Source organism: Pseudophryne corroboree, chromosome 5, assembly GCF_028390025.1.
Source record: "Pseudophryne corroboree isolate aPseCor3 chromosome 5, aPseCor3.hap2, whole genome shotgun sequence".
In the NCBI taxonomy this organism is placed as follows: domain Eukaryota; kingdom Metazoa; phylum Chordata; class Amphibia; order Anura; family Myobatrachidae; genus Pseudophryne; species Pseudophryne corroboree.
In genome coordinates, this window is record NC_086448.1 from 384,580,104 (window position 1) to 384,589,318 (window position 9,215).

The 9,215-nt window shown below is 40.1% G+C and overlaps 1 long non-coding RNA gene across 1 annotated transcript in view; it reads left to right on the top strand.

Annotated features, from left to right (window-relative positions):
• LOC134927773 (uncharacterized) overlaps nt 1–8,995 on the top strand; it is a 43,929-nt gene extending 34,934 nt beyond the window's left edge. Inside the window, exons 4-5 of the long non-coding RNA XR_010177726.1 lie at nt 2,416–2,636; nt 2,724–8,995. This is a non-coding gene — a long non-coding RNA (uncharacterized LOC134927773). The remainder of the gene's footprint in view (nt 1–2,415; nt 2,637–2,723) is intronic.
• Nucleotides 8,996–9,215: the final 220 nt, after the last annotated feature.

Consider the following 9,215-nt stretch of genomic DNA (forward strand, 5'->3'; position numbering starts at 1 on the left):
TCTGAAAGGGAAAGGGAGCCAATGAAGGTCTAGTAAGAGAGGAGAGGTGGACATAGTGCATTTGGTGAGGAAGATGAGCCGGGCAGAAGCACTGAGGATAGATTGGAGTGGAGAGAGGTATTTGTCAGGAATGCCAGTCAGGAGGAGATTACAGTAGTCCAGTCTGGAGATGACCAGTGAGTGGATAGGAGTCTTAGTAACATCCTGGGTCAGAAAGGGTCTGATCCTGGAAATATTTTTAGATGAAAATGGCAGGTTTGTGAGAGGTGCTGAATGTGTGTTTTGAAGGAGAGGGAGGAGTCAAGGATTACTCCAAGGAGGTGAGTGATTTGAGAAGTGACTCACATTTGTTATTAGTTCTTCAGTTTTCTTTGTTTTGTTAGATTGGTGTGCTTCTGTTTTCCTTCTTTTTCACTTCGATTGAACGCTGATGGAACGCTGCTGTTATGTGGCAATTTTATCATGCTTTGATAAAATGCACGCTTAGATAGTAAATGCACAGCCAAACGGCTTTGCACAGCCTACACAATTGAACTTAACTAGAGGACTACTACAAGTGAAACCAATAATTGAAATCTATAGCCACCCATCACCCCCTCAAATGCCAAGCAGTAAATTACCTTACAAAAACAACCATGCATTCTACAAACATTAAACTGGGTCTATATCATTCATACCTAGCAGAATTAGCATTGCATATACAGATATAGTGCAGCAGAATATCTTGGTGGTTGTAGTCAATTGTAATTACCTAGCAGAATTAGCTTTGCATATACAGATATAGTGCAGCACAATATGTTGGTGGTTGTAGTCAATTGTAATTACCTGGCAGAATTAGCGTTGCATATACAGATATAGTGCAGCAGAATATGTTGGTGGTTGTAGTCAATTGTAATTACCTAGCAGAATTAGCTTTGCATATAAAGATATAGTGCAGCAGAATATATTGGTGGTTGTAGTCAGTTGTAATTACCTAGCAGAATTAGCTTTGTATATACAGATATAGTGCAGCAGAATATGTTGGTGGTTGTAGTCAATTGTAATTACCTGTAGGTGACAAGAAGAGAAGAAACGTCAATTCACAATCGATATCAGCTGAAGATAAACTAACGCTGATGGAACGCTGCTATTGTGCAATTTTATCACGCTTTGATAAAATGCACGCTTAGATAGTAAATGCACAGTCAAACGGCTTTGCACAGCCTACACAACCTTGCCCAAAGCATAGCAAGGCATGCTAGGGGATAAGATACACTAATACCCCTTTCAGACTGCCTGAGGTGGGTCGAACCCAGGAGGCTGACATGGGAGCTCCCAGGGTATGACCTGCCTCATACGCCCCATTGCCGCTGTCTGCAACCCGGCATATTGCCAGGTTGGTGACATCAGCGGTGACACGGCGGGGTGGCGCTTGGAGATTGCATGATCTCCAAGCAGTGCCCGTATACATACAGTGAATGGGAAATGGTTCTAATCGACCCAGCTCCCGTTCACACCACACATTGAGCCGGGTTGAACATGAGCTTGCTACCAGAGTTGAAATACCGGGTCGCTTGAGTGACCCGGTATTTTTCCCCTGGCAAGTTTCAGACCGCAGATGAACACCGTTATGCGTGTTCATGTGCCAATAACCTGTGTTCATAGCTGGCAGTCAGAAAGGGGTATAATTGGGGTTCCACATGCTTTGAAAGTGAAAACAAAAACATGAAAATGTGTCAACTTCTCTATTGTTGACCTTTTGTCGAATCGACCTTTTCATGTGTCAACCTTTTTTTCCTGTGGACCTTCCCTACTGTCTACCTTTTGTCATGTCAACCTTGTCGACCTAGTGCATATCGACCATTAGTGGTTGACCTAATGACTGTATGCCCTTTTCATGTAGATCTGATGATCCGTACTCGCTGATAAAAACCATCCCAGTAAAGAAACCTGCACATCAAGGAAATTGACCACTACTTTATAAATCATATGGGATTACTTGACTATTAGATACATTGTGAGCTTCAAGAAAATATATCAAATTATCTCTGCTACGCATCCAGACTATATACAAATCATCTATGAACCGGGCATAGAACTTAATCATGCCCGATACATAGGGATCAACAAAGAACATAATTAATCACGTTCCTTCTGGAACATATAGGCATTGGCATATGAAGGGGCCACACTGGACTCCATCAGACAACCAGACACCTGCAGATAAAATCAGCCATCAAAAATGAAATAGTTGCAAGTCAGGATCATACGTAACAAATCAGGGCTGTATTCTGGAGATATATATATATATATATATAATTATATATATATATATATATATATATATATATATATATATATACATACATTTTTGGCATTTTTGGCAATTGGGAGAAACTATAAAATTTGATTTATTTTAATAATTTGTTTCCACAGGTAAATCGACGAAGATGAAATGAAGAGGAACCTAGAAAAGTAATCTTGACAGCAGCAGGACCCAGATCAATCAAGGAAGCAACCAACCATTCAGTGGTAGCGGCCAAAGCCACAGCATAAGGAGCCATGGACGGAAACCCTCATACCATCTGACCTATTCACTCAGACAACTCTGTTTGAGTCTGCTGGATTGACTGAAGAATCCTTTGAAAGATTTAAAGGTAAGATTACTTCCTAATTGCTAGTCATAAAACATTCTTTTTAAAAACTGTTTAAAAACAGTAATTATTTATTTATTTTAAAAATAGACAATGCAACACGACAGACAGGATCAAGCAGAACACAGGAGACCAGACCCAGACGAACAAAAGAAACCAGATCAAGCAGGACACAGCAAATAGAAGACTTGGTTATAGGGTTTTGCTTCCTTTATACAGATGAAAAAAAACCAACTGGAGCCTACCACCAGTGGTGGGACAGCATGTGGCATTGGCTTCTTACATCTAGACTTACTGGTTTCATTATATTTTTGGTTTGTGGAAACAGACCAGAATACCCAGACTAAACCCACGCAAAACATGGGGAAGATATACAAACTCCAGGCAATTAGAGACATGGTGGGAATCAAACCCATGACCTCAGGGGCTGTGAGGCAGTAATGCTAACCATTATATAATCTCTATTGCCCATACTGAATAAGATGTGGATGAAGGACTTCAAAGAGTATCTACACCTACGCCCCTTGGTAAATACATATTTTATTACAATAAACTTCTAAACTCACTTTTAAATAATAGCTTCCAGTGTAAATAGTTTTTTTAAACACTGGAGGGTTTTTTGGATTTTTACACCATTTCATGTTAACCTTAATAACTTTGTACATTTTTCATCTAAAAATCTAAAATTTGTTTCCAATTTTTTTGCTCTTTGAATTTTCAGCCTGAAGGAGACCACTTCTTGATGCAACACTTTTTAGTAAGTGTGGGGGTATTTTTAGTTTTGTGAAAGAGAGTCACAAACACCATTACTGTGTTGCCAGCCTATTGCCAGCCTAGCAGAGTCTGCATCTTTAACTTTTGTGAAAATTCTTCCAAAAGGTGTTTTGTTCTGTGAGTCTGTACAGTACACAGTCAAATTAAGTGAACATTTTCCACATCTTTAAGTCACCACATTGGTAGAATTCAATCCTTGGATGTATCAGGCTAGCAGTCCAAATACAAGGTATCCAAGCTCTCAGAATCCTCTGGTCACAATGTAGGAATAGTTAAGACAGGGTAGAGGTTTCCCCGTGTGGTACACTGTTGAGACAAAACACAAGGGAAAAAATATATTTTGTTAGCATATGCAAAGTAGAAGCAGGGTTATTAGAGGATAAAAGTGGTGTACATAACAATAACTTTAGGGGAGTTGTCAGTACAACGTATCATGCAGTCCACGGCATCAACCAATAAAGATGCCAACATCTTCAACTGTAACTTTAATAAACTGAAATATATATTTGAATTACACCCTTCGATGTTATGTGAGCTGCTTGGTACCTTTTCTCAGCATCACTTTCAGGATTGGGCAATTGGATCATCACTCAGAACTTGTTGGCATAACCCACATCACCTGTGGGGACAAAACAAATACACAAATATTAATTAAAATAAATATATACTCACCCAATAACCATCATTCGACATTTTGCCAGTCTCAAACTCTTGAATCAGGGACTACTGGCTTACGATGAAGGAGTTGTGGGCCAACCCAGGAAAATCCACAAGTAGATTGGTGAAGTTTTGTTTGGCATCACAAACCAGTAATGAAAGTGTTTTTAGTTTTGAAAACATTCCTCAGATTACCTTGGTGGATTGAGTGCCACATGAGTACCACAAGGGTTAAGTCTATCGCACCCAGAATATTGGGTAACTGAGAAATTTTAAAAGAAAAACCAATAAAAAAAAATTTGGTCTCCATCCATTCACTGTCATTGTCTGGAAATTTAATAAACTGGATCATTAATTTGCAGAAAGCCTTATAGACTTTTGTTAAAGGACAAAATTGAAAAAGAGGCTTGTGACATACCGGCTACTAGGGACAAAGTTGGCTGAAATGTGCCTGACACAAAATTATGTGATGCAGCCAAAAGTTTTGAAAAACCACTGAACACTGCATGAATAGTGGGTACCCAAGGTTCAAGGTCTGGATCATAACAGATCATACAGCAAATAGATTGCAGTACTTGATAACCGATAAATTTACACTCCAAGGCCCTCATTCTGAGTTGTTCGCTCGTTATTTTCCTTCACATCTGTGCGATTTTCTGCTAACTGCGCATGCGCAATGTTCGCACTGCGGCTGCGCCAAGTAAATTTGCTAAGAAGTTAGGTATTTTACTCACGGCATTACAAGTTTTTTTCATCGTTCTGGTGATCGTAGTGTGATTGACAGGAAGTGGGTGTTTCTGGGCGGAAACTGGCTGTTTTATGGGTGTGTGTGAAAAAAAGCTGCCGTTTCTGGGAAAAACGCGGGAGTGGCTGGAGAAACGGGGGAGTGTCTAGGCGAATGCTGGGTGTGTTTGTGACGTCAAACCAGGAACGACAAGCACTGAACTGATCGCACTGGAAGAGTAAGTCTCGAGCTACTCAGAAACTGCAAAGAAAAATCTTTTTGCAATATTGCGAATACTTCGTTCGCAATTCAGCTAAGCTAAGATTCACTCCCAGAGGGCGCGGCTTAGCGTGTGCACTGCTGCGAAAAGCGGCTAGCGAGCGAACAACTCGGAATGAGGGCCCAAATACAATACTAACATGTATGTGGAATTCAAACACGCACTGACTTGCCTGAGCACGTTCTTCCTCATCCATGTCCTGCACCTCCACACTTGCCTGGATCATGAATATCCAAATGGTGTCAGAGAAAGGCATTGTATAGCAGTTGACTTAATAAAAGCTTATTCTCCCTGAAGTCTTCAGACAGGAGTGACAGCATACTGCAAGCAGGAGGAAATGCATCATGGGAATAAAGCATAAACTGGTGTGAGCAAAAAAAGCCATGTAAAAAGACAAAAGAAAATTGCTATCAGAATGAAAATAAACATTCTTACAACAGATTCCACAAATTTAATTTTAATTTTCAGGTCCTCCAAGAAGTGGAAAAAAATAATGTGTTAAAATCAACTAAAAATACCTGTTAACTTAAAGCCTGCGTCTAACTGAATAGCTTATTAAAGAAAAGTCAGATTTTACCTATAGAGAAAATTTTACACACAAAAATTACATCCGTTAAAAAGTTATCACACATTTTAAATGAAAAAAGGAAATTGGCAAATCTGAAAAAATTTCTAGTGTAAAATTATACTTGTAAAAGCAGAAAAATTGGTGTGAAGTAATTTTCGGACCTGACAACAACTGATATTTTTCACAGTATAAATATCACATAACCTGACACTTTAACAAATATTTGTTTTCCATTATAGATGATACATTTTAGATTTTAATATCTCTGCATAAGGTTATTTAAAGAGTACAACAGTTGTCAAGGAACTTCTTTAAGTTCCTTACACATTAATACAATTTCTTAATATTGTATTTTACACTGATTTATTTGGGAACTTAGCCCATACAGTATCTATAAATGTAGAAATAGGCCACCTCCAAAATATAGTTACTTTTTCTGCACACTTTAGAAGAGTTTTTGTTTTAATATAAAGTAAATTTGTTATTTCTATTCATGTAATATTATTATGTTGGCATAGTTAATATTCACTTTTTAAACTATTTAAAATACTTTCCAAAATGTATTAAAACAATGGAGTTAAAGAACACGAAGGCAACAAGCTCTGATCTTTTGTTTCTGGAGTCTTCAACTGCAGTACATTTAAGTTAAAAAGGAAATAATTAGACTTTATTTTCTTAATTCCCAGTAGACAACACAGTTCTGCTTTTTATGAGAACTATTGAGCAGCGGGCAGGGATAAATGTGCACAGAAACTGAATCACATATATTTCCTAGGATGCTACATCTTAAACCTAGATTTAAAAAAAGAACTACTGTAGCTTGCAAAAAAAGAATTTATAGCTGATTATTCATTAAAATCAATGAAAATATCTGTATTATCTTTAAAAATGTTTCAATTAAAGTATGATTGCTTAGATATTTTTGCAAACATTTGTGTTAAAAGGGTTATCTCATTTTATGGTAAGTTATACCTCATGTAAATGTACAAATAAAAAAAAATCATGGCTATATTCTCATGTACAACATAAATACAAATATTTGTCCTCACTTAGCTATCCTGTTAGCCAGAAATACAGGGATAAATGTAATAGGGTGCAAGGTTTTGTGCGGGACAAACTCACACTTTCTCACACATTTTGAAGTGCAACATTGCCCTGCAAATGCCTTTATACACAGACACATGCACAGATCTCGCTTATCTGTTCATGCTTTTGTCAAACTCACCTACAGTATCTGAACAAGGCGGGTCATTCCGAGTTGATCGTAGCTGTGCTAAATTTAGCACAGCTATGATCATTCACACTGACATGCGGGGGACACCCTGCATAGGGCTAGCCCGCCCCACATGTCAGTGCTGACCCCCCCCCCCCCCCGCCCCGCAGAAGTGCAAAGGCATCGCGATGCTTTTTGCGTTTCAAGAGTACTCCCCACTCCCCACGTCACACAGCCGCTGCGGCCCTCACCTCATTCGGTCCGGCCACGCCTGCGTTGGCCGGACCGCACCTATGAAACGGCGGCCAAACGCAGCTGTTTCGCCCCTTCCGCCCAGCGACCGCCTCTGACTGTCAATCAGGCAGAGGCGATCACAGCCCTGCCACTGCCTTAGGCCATCTGGCATGCGCATGCGCAGTAGAGACCCATTCGCTCGGCTGTGATAAACAGCAGCAAGCGAACCGGTCAGAATGACGCCCATGGTCCTTTTTTTGGCGAGTTTTGGTAAGGTTTTGGGTGTGAGTTCTAAATTTGCATTCTGTTACATTGGGCAAGTTGTATGTTTTCCATTGGATGCAAGTTAGGCCATTGCGAGTTGCAGGAGTGTGAGAAACATGCAAGATTGCATTCTCTCTCACCCTATTACATTTACCAAACATGCACCTTATTACATTTAGCCCACAGTCTTAAATAAAATGAGTCCCGTTCTCAATCGGTGTAAGCAATGTCATATGTGGCACAAGTCTCTGAATAATAAAGGGAGAACCGACGAAACAGGATAGTGAAGTGAAGTGCAGTACGTCCAATCAGGGGTGTATCTTCCTTTTGGCCAGGATGGCACTTGCCAGGGGCACTGGTCAAGGAGGGGATGCTTCCCGGCAGTACCACCCGGGCCAAGGGGTAGAATGACATAGTAGTTCTTACTACATCCCTTAGCAGTGCTCATCCACTGCCGGACTCTCAGAAGCGTATTGCGCTCTGACACTCAATGATGGTGAATATAGCCGGGGAGCGGGACACTTCCAAGTATGGGGAGGGGCGAGGCACTTCCTCTTCCTCATCAGCTTTCCTTCTCATTGGTCCCACGCGGTCTGTCACCAAACACCAGCCCCTACAATCAGCACCAGTCAGCAGTGCAGCATGAGCATACCTGTACATTTTCTGCGGTACCGTGGCTGCACTGCATGGTCTATCCTGGCACTCTGGATCACAGCTTACAAAGAGCTCTGTATGGAGAGGTATCTAGACCAATGACTGCCTGTCCAGCTGTGTTGATACTACAAGTCCCAGCACACCTTGTCAACTGGATTTGCTTAGACATGTAGTGTCATCACACCTAGAGAAGGTTTTTTAACTGTATGTATGTGTGCATACAGTATATCCCCTCGGTGTTCCTGTCCGCACCCTCCTTGTAATTACCCCTCAGTGTTCCTGCCCGCACCATCCCTTAACTGCCCCCTCAGTGACCCTGCCCATACACTCCTGTATTTTCCTCTGTGTCCCTGCATGCACCCTTCCCATAATTCCCCCTCAGTGTCCCTGCCCACACCCTTCCCATAGTTCCCCCTCAGTATCCCTGGCCGCACCCTCCCCATAATTCCCTCTCAGTGTCCCTGACCTCAGCCTATCTGTAACCCCCCCTCTGTGTCCATGGGTGGGGGAGGTGGGGGGCACCACTTTCTTACTTTGCCAGGGGCACTCAGACCCCTAGATACACCCCTGCGTCCAATAAGCGATATTATTCACTTTACTGTACGTGGTATTCAAAATACATATATTAAAACAATATAAACAAGAGTATAGAAAATGCATTCAGAGTTTATGTAATGGTTACACAGCTTCTTCACTCCAATTGTCACTCCTGGAATTAAGTTTATATCTCTTTCTGGCAATCTTCAGCTGTGCATATATACCTCCTCAATCATGCCCAATGCATTTTATCTTTACTGACTTCAACAAGGGCTGGTGTTAATGTGGTATGTGCAGCACTGTTTCAGTATCCGGACTCACCCAAATGTTTTTCTATACATTACATAAAGAAAAAGTTGACCTATTTAACTCTTATGTTTTGACATTAAACACTTTCAGTTATTTTAATGTTCCTAAAAATGTTTATTCAAAACAATAAAACCAATTTTGTTTATCATTTTGTTGTATCTTATTCTTATTTAATGCAATTATCCTCTTTATATTTTGATCCATTACTTAAATAAAATGGAATTATAAATACATTTGAATACATTTTATATCAGAAATATAATTTTTAAATATGATAAAGTATTGAGTACAGAGCTGTCTTTAAATAAAACACACATTAATACACATACCAACCCTATTTCATTACCTTCTACAATATATGCAGTGTA